Genomic DNA, 24,732 nt, shown 5'->3' with positions numbered 1-24,732 from the left:
TGTCTCTCCTTATGCCAGTATCACACTGTCTTGAGTCTTGATCACAGTAGCTTTCCTGTAAGTACTAAAATCAGAAAGAGTATGAGTCTTCTGCTTTTGTTCTTCTTCTTCAAAATTGTTTAAGCTATTCTGGGTCCCTTGTATTTCCCTGATTTAGGATCAGCTTGTCAATTTCTGCAAGAAAAATCAGTTGAGATTTTGATAAGGATTATGTTGACTTTACAGATCAACGAGAGGAGGATTACTATCTTATGTCAATATTTAGTCTTCTGATCCATGAATGTGTGTATACAAATGCAATGATTTTGTATACTGATCTTATTTCCTGCCACCTTGCTGAACTCATTTATTAGTTTTAATAATTTTTTGTGGATTTTTCAGAATTTTGTATTTACTATATCATGCCATCTTTGAACAAAGGTAGTTTTACTTTTTCCTTGACCAATCTAGATGACTTTTATTTCTTTTTCTTGCCTAATTTTCTTGGCTAGAACCTCCAATATAATATTGAATAGAAGAGGGGAGAGTGGGTATCCTTGTCTTGTTCCTGATCTTGAGAAATACTCAGTTTTTATCCATTAAATGTGATATTAGTTGTGGATTTTTCATAGATGACTTTTTCAGGTTGAGGAATTTTCCTTCTATTCCTAGTTTATTTAGGGTTTTTGTCATGAAAGCATGTTTGATTTTTTTTCAAATGCTTTTTTTATCAGGATGATCATGTGGTTTTTCTGCTTTTTTCTATTAACAAGTGTATTACATTGATTGATTTTCAGACAGTAAACCAACCTTACATTCCTAGGATAAATCCCACTTGGTCATGGTTTATAATCCTTTCCATGTGCTGCTGGATTTGTTTTGCAAGTGTTTAGTTGAGGATTTGTGTCTATACTCATAAGGTATATTGGTCTTTAGTTTTCTTTTTTTATGATGTCTTTTTCTGGTTTCAGTATCAGGATAATTCTGGCTTCATAGAATGAGTTGGGATATTCTCCTTCCTCTTAATTATTGCTTTATACAATTGTCTTTTAAATCAGGTAGGAGAACAAGAAGTACAAACAAAAATACATTTATACTGACTTTTATATCTACCTATCTAGTAATCTTTATAAATGCTCATGTGGAGTTTATTTAATGTCTAGTGTTTTTCCTCTCAGCCTGATGGACTCTCTTTAGTTCTTCTTGTAGGGCAGGTCTGCTAACAACAAATTCTGACAGTTTTTATATGCCTGGAAATGTCTAATTTCTCCTTCATTTCTAAAGGTTACTTTTACTTTTTCTGGATATAGAATTCATTTTGATATCCTTTTTCTTTCAGCACTTTGAACATATCATTCTTTCATCTCCTAACCTCCATGGCTTATGATGATAAGTCAGCTACTCATCTTACTAAGGATCCTGTGCACATAACTTGTTTTTTTCTCACTACTTTCAAGATTCTTTATTTGTAGATGACTTTCAATATTTTGACTTTGATATTTCTAGATATGGATCACCATGAGTTTATTTTACTTGGAACTTATTGAGCTTCTTGGGTTAATATTTTTCATTAAACTTGGGAAATTTAGGGCTATTACCTTTTCAACTATTCCTGATGCCCCTTTCTCTCTTCTCTTTCTCAGTTTCCCATTATGCCTATGGTATGCTGGATGGAACCCCACAGATCACTAAAACTGTTCATTTTCTTCTTTTTTTTTTTTTCTCTTCATCAAATTGTAAAATCTCAATTAACCTAGCTTCAAGTTTTCTAATTCTTTCTTCCACCAGCTCAAATCTACTGTTGAGCCCCTCTAGTGAGTTTTTCATTTCAGTTATTGTAATTTTCAACTCCAGAGTTTCTATTTGGTTCTATTTTTGTAATTTCAGACTCTTTATTGATATTCTCTATTTGGAGATATTGTTCTCATACTTTTCCTTTTATTCTTTAGATACAGTTTTCTTTAGCTCTTTGAATACATTCATAATAGCAAATTTAAAGTCTTGTCTATTAGGTTTATCCTCTGGGCTTCCTCAGGGACACTTTCTATTAATGTTTGTTTTTTTTTTTCCTGTGTGTGGGCCACATTGTCCTGTTTCTTTGTATGCTTCATAATTTTTTGTTGAAAACTGGACATTATAAATAATACAATGAGGCAACTTTGGAAATCAGATCCTGAGAGTTTTTACTAGAATTCTGTTATTTGTTGTTGCTGTTTGTCTAGTGGCTTTCCTGGACTAATTCTGTAAAGTCTGTATTCTTTGTCCTGTGCAGTCACTGAAGTTTCTGCTTAACTTAGTAGTCAGCTAATTATTGGAGTGAGATGTACTCAGTGGCTTGCACCTACAAGTTTCCCACCCCTCATTGAAGAGATCTCTAGGTATGGCATGTGCACAGCCCTACACATATTTGAGGCTTACTAGATTTCAAGGAATATGTCAGAGCTTTACAAAGTCCTTTTGGACATATCATTCCCTAGATTTTCACTTTAAGTTCTTTGTTCAGTCTCTTTTTTGCTGGTTTTGCTAGTGGTATTGCTTCCTCAGGTAGCTGGCAGCTGCGGTTTTTAAAAAGTCGCCTACTGGATTCCACAAATACCCTGAAAGGGCTTTTTTCATTGAGGGAGGTCTGAGTCAGGTCAAATAAAGATAACCTCTGTGAATAGGGCTTTTTCAAGGAGCCGCCATTCTGGTGAAATATTGACAATTCTCTGGGAGGAGAGCATTTTGGGGAGTTCTAAATCTGTTATGCCCCCTCTAGTGACTGCTAGTCTGATGTTTTTCAGTTACCGTCATTCTCAGGCTGTGGTTTTAAAGGCTACCAGGAAGATGAAGCGGTGGGGAGTTGGATAGAGGGAAAGTTAAAACACCACAAAGCTTGTTGCCAAAAGTCAACCATTTTTCTTGAATAAACACTTCTCAGATTGTTGCAAGCCTTTGGTTAATTTACAGAATTCTGAAAAGTTGACTTTGACAATTTTTTTCCATGTCCTCATCGCTTTTATGGAGGAGAAGATTTTTGGAGGTCCTTACTATGCCATTCCAGAATGCCTTTGCCCTTTGCATTTCTTATACAAACTATTTTTGGAGAATTAAATAATTCCTTGAGGAAGTTATTCTTTTCAGAAGAATACCAGACAATAAATTAAGAAGAAATAATAGGATTAAGAAAACTGAGATTGTGGAATCTCTAATGGTATGGATCTAAGTAAAGATCATCAATGGATTCTAAAATTAATTAGAAGAAAAGTTTATGATAAAATGCATAATGGATGATTAAGACAAAACCTAAATGCACTGATCAATGTTAACATCACTAAAACAGGGCAACCAGGCATCAAGTACCTCCCAGTGTGATGCAAAAGGAAGTGGACAGCACCAGTCATGTGACATTTTGCCAGAAAATCTGAACCCAAATCTAATCAAGCCTCTATATACGACCGCTACTTTGCAGGAAATATGGAAAATAGAGAAACAAGTTAAATGACACCAGCCAGAAGCAATTAGATAAATTCAGAGTGTGGGAAATTTTAAGGGACAAATGACCTGCCTAGTTTCGCAGTAAATATATGGCATTTTAAAAAGGAAGGAAACTGCAAGTTTTAAAAAGACTTAAGACATAAAGCAACCAAATGCAGTAAGTGGACCTTTTTGAATAGCGATTCAAACAAACCCATTACATAGACATGTTTGAGATAGTCAGGAAATTTGCACGTGGATTAAGTATTAGATAAGATCAAGAAACTCTTGTTAATTTTATTACATTTAATAATGACATTGTTTAGAAAACAAAAACTCTTCTCTTACCTGTTAGAACACATACTAAATATTTAAAGGTGAAGTGATATGTCGCCTGGTCCATAAAAAAAAAATTAAGGAGAAGGATAATTGATGAAACAACGTTGCATAGTATAATCGTTGAGGCTGAGTGATAGCTACATGGGATCTATCATCTTTTTTGCTGCATGTGTGCAATTTTCCATGATAAAAAGTTAAACATAAAACTTTCATTAGCATCTCATCTCACTCACGGGTAAAGCCAAAGTCCTAACAAGGCCCGGTATGATCTGCTTCCTCTCCTCACTCCCTGCTCCAGCCACACCCTCCTCCTTGAGCACCCTCAGATACTGTCCTGCTGCTATTCCTTATGGCGGGCATGTGCACTTCCCAGATAGTCACAAGTTTCTCTCCTTCACCTTCCCTGGGCCTTTCATCAAATCTCCTCTTTGCAGGGGGAACGTTCCTGTCTTCCCTCATTTACATTACCATCCACACACATACCCTATCTCCCTTACATACTTAACTTTTCTCCTTAGCTTGTATCACTCTTAACATGCTATAAATTTTCCTTATGGATCTTGTTTATTACTGGTTTCCCCCTTCTTCATATAGGCCCCCAAGAAGGCAGGGTATTTCATCTGTTGTCTTCACTGCTGTATCCCCAGCATTGAGAACAATGCCTGGCACATACCAGCACTCAGTGAAAAACTACTGAATTTATTAACTGGCAAAACACCAAACATAAAGGAGCTCAACAAACATTAGTCCCATATACTACTCATAATGAGCCATGTGATGCAAATAATTTAACAACTTAGACCAGACTTTGCAGTCATTCATTTGTTCCTACCATGTGTTGGAACAGTTGTTAAACACTGAGTATAAAAAGTAAACTGTCAGGTTCAGCATGAAGGATATACATACACCTGATTGTAGCAGTGGAATAGGTTTGTAAAACAACTTTGGTCCTCAAAGTTCTGCAGCATGAGCCTGTGAGGTAACTGTGCTGGTATTATCTCCATTCTACAAAAGAATAAACTGAGGACCAAAGGGGTGGTAGCTACCACATCTTGTAGAAGATTATTGGTTGCAGGAGGGGTTCTGATGATGACGCTTCTTCCCGGGGCCTGGTGAGGGGCGGGGAAAGCGGGGGTGCTCTGCGTTTAGGGATGGGGCCACCACGTGATCAGTCCGCGGGTAGAGTCAAGTACAGCTTCTTCCCCTGGGGTGTGCCCAGGTCCAAGGACAGAGTATCACGCTGACCCAGTTAGGCAAAGGTGGCACCTCTGTCAGCTCACTACCTCACCCTCGTTCTGGGAGCCTGCAGGCTCAACGGCGCTACGGGGGTCCCACTGCGCCGCAGGTGTCGTGCGGGTCTCCTCGTGCAGTGCCCCCCGAAGCCGCGCTCTTGGCCACAACCGCAGCGTTGGATCCGCGCGGGGCATGAGGGGCAGTACCAAGAAAGCAGCACCCACCCGGATACCCCAGCTGCGAGGCCCCGAACCGAGGATGCCACCCACGGGATCACGCCCCCCTGGGCCTACACGTGAGTAGGAGAAGACTTGGCCAGGTTGCCAGCTGGTGCTAGGAATAAAACTATGCTGGGAGGCAGATGTTCCCAACAACCCCCTAGTCAGAGTGCTTCCCAAACCACTTACAGTCAGGAAGAACCCCAGTTAATACATTGTGCTACTTTTTATTTATTCCTTTTAATTCCCCTTCTTCTAACGTATGTTTTCAATAACTGACCCGTTTTACACACACAGCTTCTTCTCAGATAAAGGTGAGTTGGCTAATTTACAGAAGGAGAACATGGAGTGTAGTGACTTGGGGATCCCAGGGTTATGGAGCAAGTGATGGCAATACTGACTCTTGCCTTCCATCTTTTGACCATATTCCCATATTCTTTGTGGTTTAGATGTGTGTTAGATTTTGCAATGGAGAATATATAAACAGAAATTCATATTCTTGAGGGTAGGAATGGTTGATCTCCAAGAACGGTGAGCTAAGAGTGTCTCTGACTGTGTATTCTCTTTCCTAGCTAGGTTTGCAAGCATTTCTTGAAAGAATCTTTAACCATGATTAAATAAGTAAATTTGGCTGCTGCTCACCTGGAGCAACCAGAGAGAGTTCCCCACCTGAGAAGTGGCTCTTCCGGGAATCACTTCCTACAATTCAGATGGCCTGCCCATAGAAATTCAATTTGATCCTCCACGTGGAAACCAGAGTTTGTTTTCTCTACCTGAGTCTTGTTAGTACATCCTATATGTCCCAGTCAGCCTGTTCTTTTTTTTCTTGGCTTCACCTGCTCTGGAGAATGACTGTATTTGTCTTTGTGGTAACCTCCAGGGCTGCCTAAAATTAATTCAGTGAATGCCAGAGAACCTATGCTTTAAGGATGACCTTCCCAAACATACGTGAGAGAAGTTTAATTTTATTTGCCAGATTGATTTAGCAAGCAATTATCAAGTTCCAAGAATTCATAAATACATTGCTAGAGCCAGTGTAAAAACTCACACTGCAACACACTGTGAGTTTTTACATCAGCAAAGATGTATATGGGAAAGTGCTTTAAAAACACGAGTGTAAAATCACATGGTAGTGGAAATGTCAGTGGTCAGGAATGGATGGGGTACTACATGGGGAGAAGAAAGTGGAGATCAAATCATACCCAACTCTAATGAGCGACACAAAGGAATGTGCACTGGGACCTGAAGGCAACAAGGAGCTATCAAAAGATTTCAAGCAAGTGATTTCCACATTTGATTCCTAGTTTGGAAATGTCACTGTGGTCGTAGTATAGAGACTGGATTTAAGGCTTTAGATTCCTCCACTGTGGTTATTGGGCTGTTGTTTTGTATTTTTCTGTTCTTTTGCAAGCTATAGTTAGGGGGCATCTCCAGTTTTGACCATTAGACTATTGGGTGTCATGAAGCTGCTGCAGTTGCACTGAGGGCTGGGGAGAAGCACGGTGCTGGAGTTGTAGGGCAGGTACAGGCAGACAAAGCCCAGTCTCCCAGCATGAAGGAGCCATGAAGATAGCAGCAGCCACCATGGTCTTTGATATATAGTCTCCAGACAACTTTCTGTGAGTTGGGTTAATGTGGAAGCACTCTGGGATTGCTGCTGCAGTAACCTAGTAATAAATTCATGATGCCCTATACTAAACTCAAGGGAATAATTCAGAAGAATGGCACAAACCAATTAATAAGCTTGTTTCTAACAAAATACAGAAAGGAGATGAAAAAAGTATTCAAAACTTTGGCAGGGAAGAGGACTCTGACAGTCAAATAACTGGAGAAAGATTGAGGGGAAATAGGAAGGAGTGTGCAACTATGAATTTGTTTGACGTTCAACTGTGTGCCGTTCCTATTATTTGCCTCTCAGAACAACTCTGTGGGATTAGAAAGCTAATTCTCTGAAATATTACGTAGGATTTAGGTCAATTAGTAATTGATATAAACAAGATTTGAAATCAAGTCTATATCACTCATTTCACAATATTATGCTCCATTTTCTCTGTTTCATGTGTCATTGGGACATCCATTTGGTAACTGATCCTTCAGAATTGATGGTTGATGTAAATTAGAAAAGAAATTAGTGTAAGTAAAGATTTCGAAACCAAGAACTTAGACATCAGAATTGGCGGTTGACAAAAGGTTGAGAAAAAATCTAAAGCAGGGAAAGAATGAAGATCATCAGATTTTGAAGAATCAAAAAGTGAATTTTCAAAGCCATAGGACAAGAGTTATAAGAAAAACAAAGCAATAATTAAAAAATACTTTGGTTGCAGGTAATGGAAAACAACTCATGCTAGCTTAAGCAAAACAAAGGAAAATGTATTTTAAGGATATGGGTATGTCTTTTAGCACCAAAAAGCAGGAAGGCATCTCAGTTTCAGAAAAGGATTAGAACTAGGAAACTGAAAGTAATCAATTTTCTTGTTCTGTTTCTCATCCCTGATTTCTCTGGATGTCTTCTCAGCTCATATGATGGAACATGTCAATGCTCTTTGTTTCATGAGGTTATATCTTCTTGTCAAGAGACAAGCCCAGACTAAGGCTGTAATATCTTAGTCCTAAACGTACAATTCTTGGGAAAAAGACGCTGATGGGCCCAACTTGAGGCATATTTCCCACCTCTCTTCCAATTAGATACAATCAAGAAGTAATTCCTACAGATACTAAACATGAGACTGAGGTGAATGGGACACATACCCAAAAGAGTGTCCACAATAGTGAAGTAATAGAGATCAATCATTCATGGCTGCCGTATCTTTTAATCATCTTCCCTTTTTTTATTGGTTGCTAAATTGTGAAAGCTACCTTTCCGAAAGTTGAATCCAAAAGATTATATTCCCCAGCCTCCCCCGCAGTCAGAGTACAGACATTTGGTCTAGGTTCTGCCAATCACATGCTCTTGCACTGGGGTTTGATTTGGAGGAGAACAACAAAAGAGATCCTACACTGAGCATCAATTCTGCTTGCACAGATGATGGCTCAGGTCAGCAGGGAAGGTTTGACCATCTGCAGCAGAGTTCTGCAGAAGAGTTCTGAGGTGGGAAGTAACAAAGATACCTTCTCCTCAGTTTAAATCAGTGGTTTGGTTCTCGGCCTTGTGCTACAGGCTTAACCTTCCCAATGATTCTGTGAGTTCACTAATATCCTATTTTGCTTAAACCAGCCAGATTAAATTCTGTTGTCTGCATCTAAGAATCTTAAGGACTTGCAGAGTTTCTTTAGAGCGGGCAAAAGATGGATACAATCTAATAGGACAATTAGAATTTCTAAGAGGTCATTAGCTATGTCCAAGAGACTATATCAATGGATTGATTTTAAATTATTTCAGGGAATTGTTTCATTGTGAAAAGTTAGAGAAAGCAAGAATAAATTTCACAATGACTTTCAAGTGCCATATCTGAGAAAATCATTATGTTTATTTCTCTATATTTTCTTCTAGAAATATATTCCATTCATTCTCTCTTATGTCTACGCTATATTTTAGGTAAGACTCCATCACGCCGCATCTCGTTGAAAAAAGATACCAGAATGTTGGAGATAAGGACTAAGTGCTACCTGAGTGGATAAATGACCTCGATGTTGCAAGTTCCAAATATTTAAAAAAGGAAACAGTGACTCCTCTGCATCAACTACCCAATGGAAGAGAATTGATGGACTGAGTTCCAGCAATCCTATCTCTATGATTTCCTTTTGTCTACGTACATCTAGAAAGAGTTTGAAGTACATCTGAGACTGTGTGTCCTAAAGAAGATGATGAGGGATTATAGTCAAGAGATAATCTAGATCACAGAGCTTCGTGGACATTGATCATCTTCCAGCATTATGCTCTTGACATACTCCTTGTACATTTATTTTGGGGAAGGTGATATTCTGGACCACTATTCCTACTCCTTCACCCCAATCACACCTAGCATGCTACATATTTCCCCATCATACACCATAATTCGTGGAGCCTTGAGTCAGATCAAAAACTAGGACTGTAAGTTAAATTGTGGTTCACATAAGTGCCTAAGATCATTGGTGCCAGAATCTTAGGATTCAGCAGGTCTGGTTGCAAGTGGATCCTCCCACCTCATGGTTTTGAAAGTCAAAATTCCTATCAGAGAAAAACCATTGTCCCATTAACTGGTTGAGGGAGATGGAGATGGTAGAAATATGTCAGAGAAAAGAACTGAAACTGAGGGTAGTGTATGCAAGACCAAACAGATGAGAGGAAGCAGAGGCAGAGACTACAGCTCTTCTCTCAGAGCTAGAGGACTCCAGGTGTGTATCCCTCTGACCTGGTCCATAAACAAGTCCCTAGACTTCATTTACCTGAAAGCAACCACACCTCTACAAATTGCTTAAAAAAAAAAAAAAACAAACTCATAAATAATCCCTGTATAAGCTACATGTAGAGATTCCAAGCACTTTTATTACTGCTACCTTCCTCCCTCACCTTGTCTTCTCCCCAGTTTTTAATAATTTCTAGAGCTTAATGAGAGTAGCAGCAGAGACCCCTATGATTCAGAAACACAGCAGCTATACTCCCCCCATAACTTTTCTATCACCTGCTTTGTAACTTTCTTGAAATTTGATATTTCTGGGTAATTGATTATCACATTCTTTTATTACAGGCTGCCCAAGTAATTATTGGTGTGATCCACTGTGCTCTGGGACGTATCTGGGGCTATTTATATGCCGAACAATATGATTCAATAATCTACCTGCCTATAGCCTTGATATCAGGATACCCATTTTGGGCGTTCTTGTTTGTGAGTAAATTCTCTCGTTGATGATCCTTCATTCATTTATTCAGTATATTTAGTGACTATTTCTGTGGCCAGGCAATATGCTAGAGATACCATCTGTGAAAACATACAATCCCTGCTGTTAAGGAATTCATTCTTGTATCTGTTGAACATATTTTAAAATGATAAATGTAATTATAAAATTCTTCCATACAAAGATTCTATTTAGTTGAATGAATGTTGAGTCCAAAGAATGGTAAGTTTCCCAACGGGCATTTTAGATGCTCTTTGATGGCTCAGCTTACCTCTAAGGCTCACGTTTGCCAGTAATATAGGCAAACTGAGAGCCAGAACTTAATTGCTGGGGCAATAGAAGGGACTTTTAAAAGTCATTCTGCAAAAGAGAAAAGAAGAGAGATGAGGGTGCTATTGGCCGAGAGAAATTTGGAAGAATTTAACAGGGATTTGTGTTGTCTTATGGCACAGGGTAAAATATTCCACCTCCTTCATTTCCTCCCCAGACTTCTCGATAATATCTGCCTATCTCACAAAAATATTTTTAGTTTATTCACTTGGCAAATATTTACTGAATACCTAATGTGGGCCAGGCTCTGCTCTAAGTGCTTCAGTTACAGCAGTGAACAAAGCAGACCAAGATCCCTATCTTTGTAAAACTGACCTTCTAGCAAAAGGTAATATGTTAAAAGATGAAAAGGACTGTGGAAAAAAAATAAAGTGTAGAGGAGGGTAAGGAGGTATGCCACAGGTTGCAATTTTTTATTGGATATTCAAGTTTCATTGAGAAGAGACATTTGAGCAGAGACTTGGAGGAGTTGAAGTGATAAGCCACAGGGCTATCTGGAGGAAGAGTGTGCACGGAGAGCAGGACCTAGGCTGAGAGCAAGCCTGTAGTGTTCACTGAACGACAGAGAGGCCAGTTTTGATGGAGCAAATTGAGCTAAGAGATTGGTGGGAAAAGAGGTTAGCTATATGATGGGACGTATGTTAATCTGAGGACTTGGAGTCATTGTATATACTCTTACTCTGAATAACACTGAGAGCCACTGCAGGGTGTTGAAGAGACGAATGACATGATCTCACTTAAGTATTAAAGAACCATTAAAAGATCATAAAGGAGCAAAGGTAAAAGCAAGGAGACTCCTTAAAATCTGATTACAATTATTCAGGTGAGAGATGATAGTGGCTCGAACCAGAGAAGTAGTAAAATGAAAAGTAGTTGATCCTGGATATATTTTTATAATAGAGGCCAAAAGATTTCCTGATGGGTTGGATATGGGATGTGAGAGGGGGAAAAGAAGAAATAAAAGAGACTCCAAAATACTGGCTTAAGCAATTAGAAGAATGAATTTGCCATCGACTGAGATGGGTAAGGTTGTAAGTTTGAAGGGTGGAATTTCAGGTGCTCAATTTGAGGCACGTTAGATTTGAAATCTCTTTTAGATATCAAATAGAGATATCAAGTATCCTTATATGTATGAGTCTGGAGTTTCAGAAAGAAGTATAATTGTGGGGTCATTGGCATATTGATAGTATTTAATGCTGTGAGACAAGATGAAATTATCAAGAAGTGATCTCATCTTGTGTAGACAGAGTAGAAAAGAGGGACATGGCCTAAGTTCTGGGTCACTCCAACATTAGGAATTCAGATTGAAGAATAGAGACCAGCAAAGAAAATTGAGGAAAAAAACAAGAGAGGGTGCTATCCTAGAAGCCAACTGAAGAAAGCAGAGACGAGGAGAGAGGAATCAACTCGCAAAGACTACAGGGACATCAAGTTAAATGAGATAAGATAAAAAATTGCCATTGGATTTTGCAACATTGAGGTCATGAGTGATCTTGACAAGAGGAGGTTCATTGCCAAGGTGGAGCTGGAAACCTGATTGGAGTGGATTTAAGAAAGAATTGGAAGGCAGAGAAAGTTTAGACAACTCTTTCATCGAGTTTTCCTGCAAAAAGATGAAAAATAATGTGGCAGTAGCTGATAGATCAAGTGGTGTATTTGTCTTCATTCTGACACAGGAATTAACTAAATCTGGCTTCACTGTTATGGTGGGAATCCAATAGGAGGTTGAGAGCATTGATTACCCAATGTGGTAAGCCACATGTGGGTTGCATATATTTACATGCCATAGTATTATTATGTTTTCACACAGTAAGAAAGCCACCAGTAACCTCAGAGTCAAAAGTGATCAGTTCTATCCAGTCCCATCGATTGTTCAGGGACCCATAATACAATTTCATTGGATTAAAACTACCCTTGGCCTCAGCTGGTTAGTGACCCTTATTATCCCTAGTGTCTTTATCTATCGATTACTTCTGTTCATTAATTTTTAAACCTAATGTATGTACTTATACAAGTCATCTAAATTTCATTTTGAACTAAGGGAGTATAAATAAATAAAGAGGCAAACAAGTGTGTGTATAATTTTTTTCAACATTATGTGAGAGTTACTATGGAAACATGGACCTCAGATACCTGCAGCAGCTAGCCAGGAACAAGTGGGAGAGATAAAGGAAGCTTTCCATGGGGAGGTGCACTTGCACTGAGGCTTAGGTCCTGTGAGTAGCAGTTTCTTCTTCCAGAGGTGCTTATCCCGCGCAAGTCCTGATGCTTATTGTCATGCAGATCTCAGCTTAAATGTCACCTTCTCCAAGAGACCTTTCTGAAAAACCTTTTAAAATTCACCCTCAAGTTGTATTCTATCATACTGTACCGTTTTATTTTCTTCATATTTTAATATGACCTGAAAATCTCTGATGTGTCAGAGGCCTCATGCTTCTGAAGAAGAAACATGCTCTGCTCCACTTAGTACAGACCGTGGATAGTCTTTTTTAATGCTGTAGAAAGGTTGAATGCACACATGCAGTTTATGCCAATGCAATCACCAGCAACAACTGTCTTTCCAACCAATGCCAGAAAATAGTAAAATATTCAGGATAGGCTACTTTTGGAAGACAACGCATGATTCTTACATTTCAAAAATTAAGCTGCAGATTAAATGTTTTTAAATGCTATTTTCTGCTAATAAAATAGTTTTCAATAACGTTATATTCAAAATCTATGCAAGCAGACTCACTAAATGATAACAGTGTGTATTTTCTAGTACAGTCATGCATCGCTTAATCAGGGGGATACGTTCTAGAAATGCATTGTTAAGTGATTGCGTTGTTGTATGGACATCATAGAGTCTACTTACATAAACCTAGGTGTAGCCTACTATACTCCTAGGCTATATAGCACTAATCTTATGGGACCACTGTTGTATATGCGGTTTGTCATTGACCAAAACGTCACTGTGTGGTTCATGACTGTAACAAAGCTCATGGATTCAACAAGAAGTTATTGAGTGAAATCAATAAAATTTTATTTACCCTCCATGCCATAAAATCATGTCAAAAATATCCCTTTATTCCATCCTAAATATAAGTATAACATTAATCCAGTAATGATTCGCTCCCACCATCTCTATAATACAAAACCGTAGGGTTTATCACTGGGTGATTTTTCCGGGGGCTACCATAGAACTACAATAAGAATTTTGGTATTTCAGCCAAATTCCTCTCAAACCTCAATTACTCTTTGGATGAGTTTCAAAAAAAAAAAAAACGAAAGAAATTAGCTCAGGTTCCTCAGGAAAGAGGATTTTAAAAAAGCATTAAAAGCTAGATTACTCTTGCGGGAATCTTAAGAAAAAAATAATTGTGACACAGTGGGGAGAGACCCCTAACTTATTCCAGTGAGTGTGACATCCGTAGCTCTCTGATGTATAATAAAGAGTTTGGCTCCCTGGTTCCTGGGAGAACCTTCCAGGAATTTATATAGCCTCCTTGGAATTTCCCAAGTAATAGAGGTGTCTTTGTTATTCATGTATTCCTGTCAGACCACACCTGAGTTTTAGGAGGCTGGCCATGCCAGAAAGACCAACCTTGTATACATAATGATATCTCATAATGAAACTTTGGACAACTGAACTCAGGTGAGTTTCCTGGTTGGTGATACTCATTGACATGCCAGGAGGGTGACACATGCTGAGGACACAGAAGAAGCTTCCTGCTTGGAATCATCACAGACCTCACACTATGCGTCTCTTCATTTGGCTGGTCCTGATTTGTATGCATGGTGATAAAATTGTAATCATAACTATAGCACTTTCCTGAGTTCTATGAGTCATTCTAGCAAATTATCAAACCTGATGTGGGCAATGGAAACCCCCATATTTATAGCCGGTTGATCAGAAGTACAGGTGGTCTGGAAATCCCCAAGCTTGTGGCTGGTGTCTGAAGTGACAGCAGTGTTGTTGGGGATTGTGCCCTTAACCTGTGAAGCCTGAGTTAACTCTGGGTAGTTAGCATCAGAATTGCATTACACTCTTGAAGCAGAGATCACCAGGGAAGTAGGGGAGTTGGAGGCACAGGCAACTTTTAGAAATTTTGGAAATTCAGGTGTTTCATCTCACACTATATCAAACATATTAAAATGTTCTCATCCCTGTATTAAATATCATTTTGCTTTGAAAAATCACAGGCTTTTTATAATTTTGTTTTGGAAAATTATCTATGAATAACTCCATTATTAGTTATACCTTCTCAGCAATTGTTGTAAATAATTTGGAAATGTTGAGAAGTGAAAAAAATCTAACCTATAAATTATTTTCAAATGTAATAAAGTTGTTATGGATTCTAAATTTACCTATGAATGAAGTTGACATGATGTGACATTTTTCAGGCCTTTCATTAAACTTGTTATTAATTTAAAAAAAAAAGAATGTAGGGGCTGGCCCCCTGACCAAGTGGTTACAGTTCTGCACACTCAGCTGTGGCGGCACGGTTCCGGTACAGACCTATACCACTTGTCAGCCATGCTGTGGCAGTGACCGACGTACAACATAGAGGAAGATTGGCACAGATATTAGCTCAGGGTGAATCTTCCTCAGCAAAAAATAAGAATGTTATTGAAGTTGTGAGAAGAATCTCTTGGGTGATAATGAAAAGATACTTATATGTGCCTCTTTTTGTTCTCAGTATGTCGTGTCAGGAATTTTTGCAATAGAAGCAGAGAAGAAACATTCCACAAAGTTGGTAAGTCAGAATAATTGAAGCAATTTCAAAGATAAAAACTTGATATGTCAAAAGCAATGATATCAGTAAGTTGGAGATATCATTGCCTCGTAAACAGGAGAAATCTATCCAAAATACTGAAGTGCAAAATATTGCTTTATAATGCTTTACAATATTTTTTAATGAATGTACTCCAACAGAATCCTTTGCTAATTTCTTAAAACATTAATATAATACAGAAGGCGTGAAGCAAACCAGAAAAACAGAAGTGGAGATTTAAATAGGATATGTCATTCATTTCAAATTAAGATGTCAAAAATAGATAGAGATAGAAAACACGTGTATATGGATACCTTAAAGCAGTGGAAGAGAAAAACATGTGATTAGAATAAGTTAAGATTTATTGAATGGCTTCTATGTGCCAGATGCCTCACTCAGAGTTTTTGCATATTGTCTCACAAAAAAAACTATCAGGGTGGGTAATATTATATACCCGTTTTGTAGATAAGGAAACTGAGATACCAAGAGTAAAAGCAACTATCTCTGTTGGATTGGTGGTTACCAGAGGGGAAGGGGAGAGGGAGAAGGGCGAAAGGGATGATTAGGCACATGTGTGTGGTGATGGGTTGTAATTAGTATCTGGGTGGTGAACATGATGTCATCTATGCAGAAATAGAAGTATAATGACGTACACCTGAAATTTAGACAATGTTATAAACCAATGTGACCACAATAAAATTTTAAAAATTGAAAAAAAAAGGCAATTCTCTCTAGATCTAGATTGTAAGTGATAGAGTTGAACTTTGAACCCAGACAGCTTAGCTCCAGAATCCAACACTTAACCATTGCTTAGAGGATATGGCAGAAGGAACAAATGCTTAGGCTTGGAAGGCTGCAGAAAAAAATCAAAAGAGGGAGGGCTGACCACCAGGTCCTGGTTAAGAAGAAGAGAGTATGCAAGCACTCTATGAACCAGCAAAACAAAGTACAGTAACACGTGCTATATATTTAGATTCATCCACTTATCTCCCCTTTGTTTCTTTTCATTTCTTCCTGTATTGCAGCATTTCAATCTGGGATTATTTTCCCTTTGGCTGAGAAACCCCCCTTCATATTTCTTTTAGCACAAACATGCTAAGCAATAAATTCCCTCAGCTTTTGTTAGTCTGAAAACAACCTTATACTGTCTTTGTTTTGAAAGATTCTTTTACTGCACCTAGAATTCTAGATTGACATTTTATTTTATTTCAGCGCTTTAAAAACGTCATTCTGTCATGTTCTGGCTTCCATCTTTGACATCGTAAAGTTTCTCTTAGTCTTAGTTCTCCTCCTTTGAGCATGATGTGTCTTTTTTTCTCACACTTTTACAATTTTCCCTTTACCTTTAGTTTTTGTGTGTGTGTGTGTGTGTGTGTGAGCAACACCAGCCCTGAGGTAACATTCGTACTAATCCTCCTCTTTTTGCTGAGGAAGACCGGCTCTGAGCTAACATCTCTTGCCAGTCCTCCTCCTTTTTTTCCCCAAAGCCCCAGTAGATAGTTGTATGTCATAGTTGCACATCCTTCTAGTTGCTGTATGTGGGACACGGCCTCAGCATGGCCGGAGAAGCGGTGCGACGGTGCGCACCTGGGATCCGAACCTGGGCCACCAGTACCGGAGCGCGCACACTTAACTGCTAATCCACAGGGCCAGTCCCTTTACCTTTAGTTTTAACAGATTTACTAAGATGTACCTAGACGTCATTTGTTTTGTATTTATCTTATTTGGGATTAGCCAAATATATGTATCTATAAGAGTCTGAATATCTGGGTTGATGTTTTTCATCAAATCTGGAAAATTGTCAACCATTTTCTCTTCAAATATTGCTTGTGCCAGATTGCTTTTCTCTTCTCTACTCTTCCAGGACTCCATTTAAATGTATGTTAAATATTCTCACTATGCCCCACATGTTTCTCACACTATTTTTCCTTTTTCTTTTATTCCTTTTTCTCTCTTTACTTTCACTTCATCATTTCATTACCCTTCCCTCCAGGTCACTAATGCAGTTTGCGGTTATGAAGTTCTCCATTTCAATTATTGTACCTTTCAATTCTAGAACTTCCATTTGATTCTCTGTTTTCAGATTCTAATTCTTCTGTGAAATTTTCTATCTGCTCCGTTTTTTCCATTTTCTTGAATGTATTAATAATAGTTATTTTAAAGTGTTTTTCAGTTTTAAGTCCAATAAGTGGATCACTTGTGAGACTGTTTCTGTTGACTTTTCCTAGTATTTTTAAAAATATGATCCTGTCTTTTAACTTGACTAGTAATTTTTGATTGAGTGCCGGAAGTTGTGTATAAAAAGTATAACAATGTCAGCTGATGCTCAGTTCTTCCAGAAAGGGCTCACCCATTCCTCCCCTAGCCTGATAAACCAGGACTGGGCTGGATGGCAGTTTGGATAAGAATCCATGTACCTTTCATTCATCTTCCACTTGTAGCATAGAACCCTCCAGGGCTTGCAATTGAGAACCTCATATGTTTACAGAAACCTTCCCCCTAGCAGTCCTGATCCATGTTTCCTCAGCACAGTTATGCAGCCAAAAACTCTGCTCTGCTTTTCAGATGCTTTCCTCTTATTTTCTTAGCCTACTGACCAGCAAACCTTCAAAATCTGACTGGCATCTTAAGAGAAAAGTTGGTCATATAGCTGGCTCATTTCTTTGACCCTCCCTCTTCCTCAGAAGCTTATGTCCTCAGGTTTACAATTTCATCTTTCTAGCCCTGCAAGAATGCCAAAAATGATGGTCATTCCTCTCTCCCATAGCAATACTCTCTTCTCAGGCAAAATCTGGAACCTCAGTCTCTTGCCCCGACAAATGGTCCCAAGGAAAAATCATCTGTAGGACATATGCTCACCTCTGTGGTCTTCTGTCTCAGGATTCTTGGCCCCTGTATATTCCTCAGTACTTCAGCAGCTTTCTGATGCTTTTACATAGATGAAATACTTGTTGTATCATATCTTGTTTTTCTACTTGTTCTCAGAGGGAACATTAGTCTGTCATAAGCTTTTTCGTCATACCAGAAGCATAAATCTTATCAATGTTTTGATGTCTATAGGATCTCATTTTTTTTTTTTTGTGAGGAAGATCAGCCCTGTGCTAACATGTGCCAATTCTCCTCTTTTTTTTTTTTCTTTTTGCTGAGGAAGACTGGCCCTGGCCTAACATCCATGCCCCTCTTCCTCCACTTTATATGGGACACCACCACAGCGTGGCTTGCCAAGCAGCACGATGGTGCGCACCCAGATAGGATCTCATTTTTTAATATTTCCAATATTGATTATTTTGTCTTCTTTTTCTTAGTCAGTAACACCATGCTCATATTAAGTTTATATATCAAAGAACCACATTTTAGGTTTTTTAACCTTCTCTTGTTATGTTTGTTTTCTATGGCATTACTTTCTATTCTTGTCTTTGTTATTTCCTTCTCTATTTTCTTTGTATTTTATTTGCTATTTTCGTAGCTTCATCAGATTGATGGTTCATCAGATCAGTTGAATCTCTCAAATTTTAATATGTGGTAATTTCAGGATTATTCAGTTAAAATATTTTATAATTTCCAATGTAATTTTTCCCAAAAATATTACTGTGTTACTATTTGACTGACCAGTGTTTCCTGAAGTTCAGGAATTTCTTTTTTATGTATAGTTTCATTCATCTTATATCTTTTGTTTGAAATTTAGCACAAATACAGAAAACATACAAAACATAATTACCCATATCAATGAATTATCACAGAGTAAATGTCCAGGGAACCCCTTCCAAGGTCAAACACATCAGAAGCCTCCTTCATGTCTTCTTGCAGTAACTTGACCCTCCCTCCTTTCCAAAGGTAAATATTACGTGACTTACTAAATGCTGGCATGTGTATACAACACTGCTGAATAGCAATGAAAAGGAGCAAACTGTAATGATGCACTGCAATAAGAATGAGTCTGAGAATGCTGAGTGAATGAAGCCAAAAGGAAAATAGTTACTACACACTGTATTATACATGTATAATTAATTATAATTATGTGAAAACAATTATACAATACATATTGTGCAATACACACAATGGTACAACTGTACAATACACACAAAACTCACCTCATTGCCAGAAATGGAAATCTTTACAGGACTTTTTAAATTTCATTTTACATTTATGGGTTTAATTATGAGAAATATTATGCCATGAACAATGAAAATCGAAGACATTGGCAGCTATGTAGGTAAATATAAATGAATAGTGACTATATAAGATTAAAAATAATTCTTTGTAAATTTCAAAATATATGAAGAAACAAAAATAAACAACAATAGTATATAGGCTGAAATAGAAGTAGACTGGAGTGGTCTAAGGTCTTTGCATCGTCTGGACAGATATTAAAGTACCAATCACTCTTACGCTTCAGCATTTAAGAATTTCGTATGGAAGGAGAGAATGAAATGCATGCATGCAAGGTGAAAACATCATTTCCTATTCGGATCCCAATAATTTTGGTGGCTGGGGAGACCCATAGAGTAATCTTTGATTCTAGAAAGGTCAGAAATTATAACAAAGCATCCACTTTAACATGCTTGCCAGTAATACAAACTGATAACTTCATTTCAACTTGTTTGTTCTACATAGGACTAGTTGACATTTTCTATTTATTCCAGTTGAAGTACTCCACAAGGACAAACACCCATAGTATTGCCCTTGCAGAGATTGGTCTATTTCTAATTGTACTTGAAATTATATTTTTTTAGTGGAAAAAGTAGATATTCAATGGCCACAGGTATATACAAGGTTTTATCATTTTTTTCCACAATCAGAGACTTATATTTTAAATTTGTTTGTAAAGGAGCTGAGAGTATTTTGGTATTGGATAAATGTGGAGGTGATAGAAATTATTAATTCACATTTGGCATGACCACAAATATGGATCCAAACTGCTGAATAGATCTCTAAACCTATGGTGAAGAAAAATTCAAGAAATCAAGTAAAGTGTATTACCAAAAAGAAATAACTAATATCTAGATTATTGAGATTCAGATGAAGGATACTGGTGAAGACTCAAAAACCTTAAATAAATATAGACATATCTTCAAAATAAGGATAGATCTGAGGTTGGCAGGCTCATTGACTCAATGTCTTAGATACACTCTAGTTATCTATGTCTCCCCAATACCTGTTACAAAGCCTGGAACTTAATAGATGTCTGATAAGTGCTAATTGAATGAATGAATGTTCTTTATTAAACATGCCTATGATAGTATTCCCAGATTAGCATATAAAATACTCCTGAGAACTGGTAATCAGAAATTTTCTGGAGCAATAGACAAATAAGTCCCAAGTCCCCTGAATATGCCATAAATTCATCTTTTCTTGACATGGCACTAAGCATTTGGTTTTAAACTAAATATACTGGCTATGGACGTTGAAATGGAAGAAAGACAAGCATATTGTTCATTGGTTAAATTTGCATGGGGTTCCGTTTCTTAAAGTTATGGAAGTATTTATGTTAGTACACTAGCTCTTTATGATTTCAAAGACCTAGTGCAATTGGGACAAAGAAAGGAAGTCTAATTCTTTTTCAGCAAATTTTCAAGATGACGGGAACTGGTTGTGAATAGTCAACGTTCCTACAGCAAAGGCTAAAGCAGCTTCCATAAAGCTATTTCTTATTTAAAAAAAAAAAAAAAAAAAACTTTTAAGGAAATACTAGGGAAACTCTGTAAGAACCATTTCTATAAAGTGCCAAGAAATTGTGGACCAAGAATGGTGCTTCTTCGTGTTCTAGTTTGATCAAGAGATAAAGGCTGGAAAGCTGAGGAATTAATGAGATTGCAGACTCCAAACAATATTTCACAAATAAATCTTGGGTCTTTGATAAGAATTGGTTATCAGACCATTCTCAGATGTATGTTATTCTGGAATGACTCAAACATGAAGATATTTGTAATGGCACGAGGGTTGTAAGCATTAAATAAGCAGATAGTAAGTTTTATGTTCTGTAATGCCATTTGAAGAGCAAGGTTTTCATGTAGATGAATGGCCAGCCCTCCTTCACTCTGAAATAGTTATAGTTATAGCTGGGAATTTTTTTTTAAGTCCACTCCAGCACATAAGTCAGGTTCCAAATATTTTACACTGTAAATCATGTTTGAAAATATTTTAATTGGACTGTTCAGGGGAAAATTATGTCACTTAAACCAGCCTAAAGGAAATACTTAATAACACCCTCTAAAAACAATATTTGGATTCAAAGATTATAACTTCCTAGTCATCTCCCTGGGAAAATGGTTGTAAAGTAGTCAAAAATTAACTAAAGAGTACTTGCTTCGGCAGCATATATACTAAAAAAAAATTAACTAAAGAAATTGACACTTAGAAAATGTATAGAATTATTAGGCAAAAACAATGGAATTGAGGGACATTTACCCAAATTAATTCTTTCGTTTTAAAGTAATTGATATTAAATATTCTTAGTGTAATCATTATTTAACATGACGTTATCTATGGAGGCCACTCCTGCTTTGTGACAATTAAACAATGTCATTAGCATTTAGGAGAATACGTGTCCTCTGCTTCAGGTAAGTATGCCTGGAGATCTTCCAAAAGATATTCCAATTATTAGAATATCATTTAAAACCCAAGAGAGACCAATTACAGCTCATTTTATACCACTAGCAGATTTTTATTACCTGTCAGAAGATCAATTTCTGCTCATCCTAATCCTCAGTCATATTCAAATGAAAGTTTTTCATACAGATCACTAATTGTGATAAATACGTGTAGTATAATCCATAGTTTATTCCAATTTGCAGAAAATAAGAAGAGGCCATAAGTAGTTCTCTTGAATGTTGACACTAACAGAGTGAAGTGGAGAAATACACGTGAAAACAATTTGGCAATATTTACCACGAACCAGGTTTCTTGAAATCCATTTTAATCATCCAAAAGATGGAAAGAGTTGTATGAACCAAAAATGTGTAGCAAACTTAAATTATATTTCTACTTAAATATTGTATACGTATTAAGTATTATAATTATAAAGATTCTATATAAATGTAAAATCATGCCTAGGGCATGATTTTAAATGAAATGAATGGGAAATACCATTCACAACTATAACAATGTTATAGAAACACACGTATGAGAAAACAGAAATCACAAACCTGGGAGTCTGTCAGAACTAGGATGGAAGTCACCCAAGAGCAAGAGTGGAGAGAGGGAAAAAAGGGGCCTGGAACCAAGTTCTGAGCAACTCCAACATTCAATAATATGAACTTTGTTATTTTAACCAACCCAAGTCTCCTTTTCCTCTACTCTAAGATGAGAATAATAGTGCTACCTACCAGAAAAGGTTGTTGAGTGGACTCAATGAGATAATGCATATAAAACATTTAGCATAAATGCCTAACTATGTGGTTAAGTGCTCAATAAATATATATTATTACAATTATTATCACAGAAACAGATGAAAATCATCACAATTGTATTAAGATGGTAGGATATTATAGGTAAAGTTTTCTATTTTCCAAATGTTTGAAATTTTATATTACCTTTGTGATGCTAAAAATTTTAGAAATGTAAAGATCTGTGAGGAATATAGATTTCTTTTCTGTGTTTAGCGAAGTGGAATGATTGTTTTTACGTATTTGTGGATATTATCCATCTTGGAGTTGTTCCTGGCAAATACAGTGGCCAAATGAGGGAACCAAGCATTTCTTCATGGCAACTATCGCAGATAATGTGAGTATTTCATTTCTCTGGCAAATTAGGAAGTATTGGCTTCTGTTATGAACCCATGCTATAGGCATTAAAGTTTCAGTAGGAATTGTTTGTACTTGGTGCCTCTAAACACTGAATATGAGGTCAGAGAGTCTAGACTACATATGTCTGTATACAAATGAAGATAAATAATTCCCTCTAGATAAAATTTTAGGATTAAAGGGGTATGTGTCCATATCTTCATGAGAAAATACAATAGGAGATGTTTTGTTTTCTGGCTCAGTCTATTTTATTTGAAGTTAATCCTGTCGAGATCAATCCACTGGATCTGTGGCCTCTAATTATCAAGTAAAGTTTAGATCCCCAGGATGTGGGAGCCTTGGAGCAGAAGGAAGATCATGCATGTTGGGAGGAAAGAGGAAATAGGTAATGACAGGACCCGTTATCAAACACTGCAGTCCTGGAAGAAACCAGTGATACTCAGATAATTTATTTCTCCACTCCGAGCATCTCTTGGGAATAGGCCAACAGCAGCCTTGGCATTCAAACTCATTTACAGCTGACTAAAAGTGGGGCAACTTTTGATCTGATAGGAGAGAAGGAATGAAAATAATTGAAATTGTGTGAGGAAATAAGAGAAGTGCACGAGAACCTCATGTCAGAGCTGTGGACTGGTGGTTGGAACAGAAGGAGTAAACCCCAGTAATTCAGCATTTACCAAGCCCTACCCAGGACCTTCAGCATTTGAGTGATGCATATTAAAATAGCTTGAAATAAAGGAAAACTTCTCAAAGGGACATTTAGCCGATGACTGGAAAAACTGTCAATAGTGAGGATAAAGATTTAGGCAACTTAATTTAAAAGCCATCTGGAACCAAGAGATCGGGATCTCAAAGCTCCATATTCTCTGGAATGAAATTCAACCTACACATTTTGAGAAAAGAAAATATTTTTCCCATGTAAATGAAGATGTAGCCTCAGGACATCAAGGAAAAGAGGGAAATAGCTGAGTCCTACCCAAGGAAACAAACGTTAACATCTGGTTATTTTGTTTCTCCGCCTACATTTACCAGATGTATCAGGTTAATTCAAAATGGAAATAATTTAAATTTAAAAATCTTCATAATGAGAGGAAAATATAAACAGGGTAAGAAGCTTGATGAGGCTGAAACACAGCGTTTGAGGGAATGAGTGAGAGGAAGTGAGTCTGAGTAGCTGCGTGCTGTGCTAGTGTACCAGGCTCTCACGCTGTAAGGGATGCCTGCCTAAGCTGGAATTGTAGGGGATGGAGAAAAGGAAGACAGAATTGAAATATGTTTAGGAGATTGTATCAAAAGGATTCTATGATTATTTTTATTTGAAAGTAGTTCTCAACTCCCTGGCCAAAGCAATCAAGCAATCAAGTAATGGTGCTCTTTTTTTTTTTTTTTTTTTTTATTGTGCTGAAGATCAGCCCTGAGCTAACATCCATGCCAATCCTCCTCTTTTTGCTGAGGAAGACTGGCCCTGGGCTAACATCCATGCCCATCTTCCTCTACTTTATATGGGATGCTGCCACAGCATGACCTAACAAGCAGTGCATGGGTGCGTGCCCGGGGTTCTGAACCCAGGCCTCCAACAGCTGAGTGCACGCACTTAACTGCTACGCCACGGGGCCGGCCCCGTCTTTTTTTTTTTTTTTTTTAATTAATTTTTTTATTGAAATGTATCTGACATATTGTGTAAATTTAAGGTGTACAACATGTTGATTTGATACATTTATATATTGTAATATGATGGCCATTGTAGTGATAGTTAGCTCCTCTATCACATTACATAATTATCATTTCTTTTTTGTGGTTGGAATAATTAAGACCTAGGCTCTTGTCTATATTCACTATATTCTTGTCTATAGTCACTATACTGTG

At 37.4% G+C, this 24,732-nt stretch overlaps 1 pseudogene; it reads left to right on the top strand.

The window, feature by feature from the left end:
* Nucleotides 1-5,199: 5,199 nt before the first annotated feature.
* LOC147912567 (membrane-spanning 4-domains subfamily A member 12-like) lies at nucleotides 5,200-22,845 on the top strand (annotated as a pseudogene).
* Nucleotides 22,846-24,732: the final 1,887 nt, after the last annotated feature.

The sequence above is a fragment of the Ceratotherium simum genome, chromosome 34, assembly GCF_057802395.1.
Source record: "Ceratotherium simum simum isolate JZ-2026a chromosome 34, ASM5780239v1, whole genome shotgun sequence".
In the NCBI taxonomy this organism is placed as follows: Eukaryota; Metazoa; Chordata; class Mammalia; order Perissodactyla; family Rhinocerotidae; genus Ceratotherium; species Ceratotherium simum.
The sequence above is the reverse complement of the archived record's forward strand: the minus strand, read 5'-3'. Positions and strand labels throughout refer to the sequence as shown.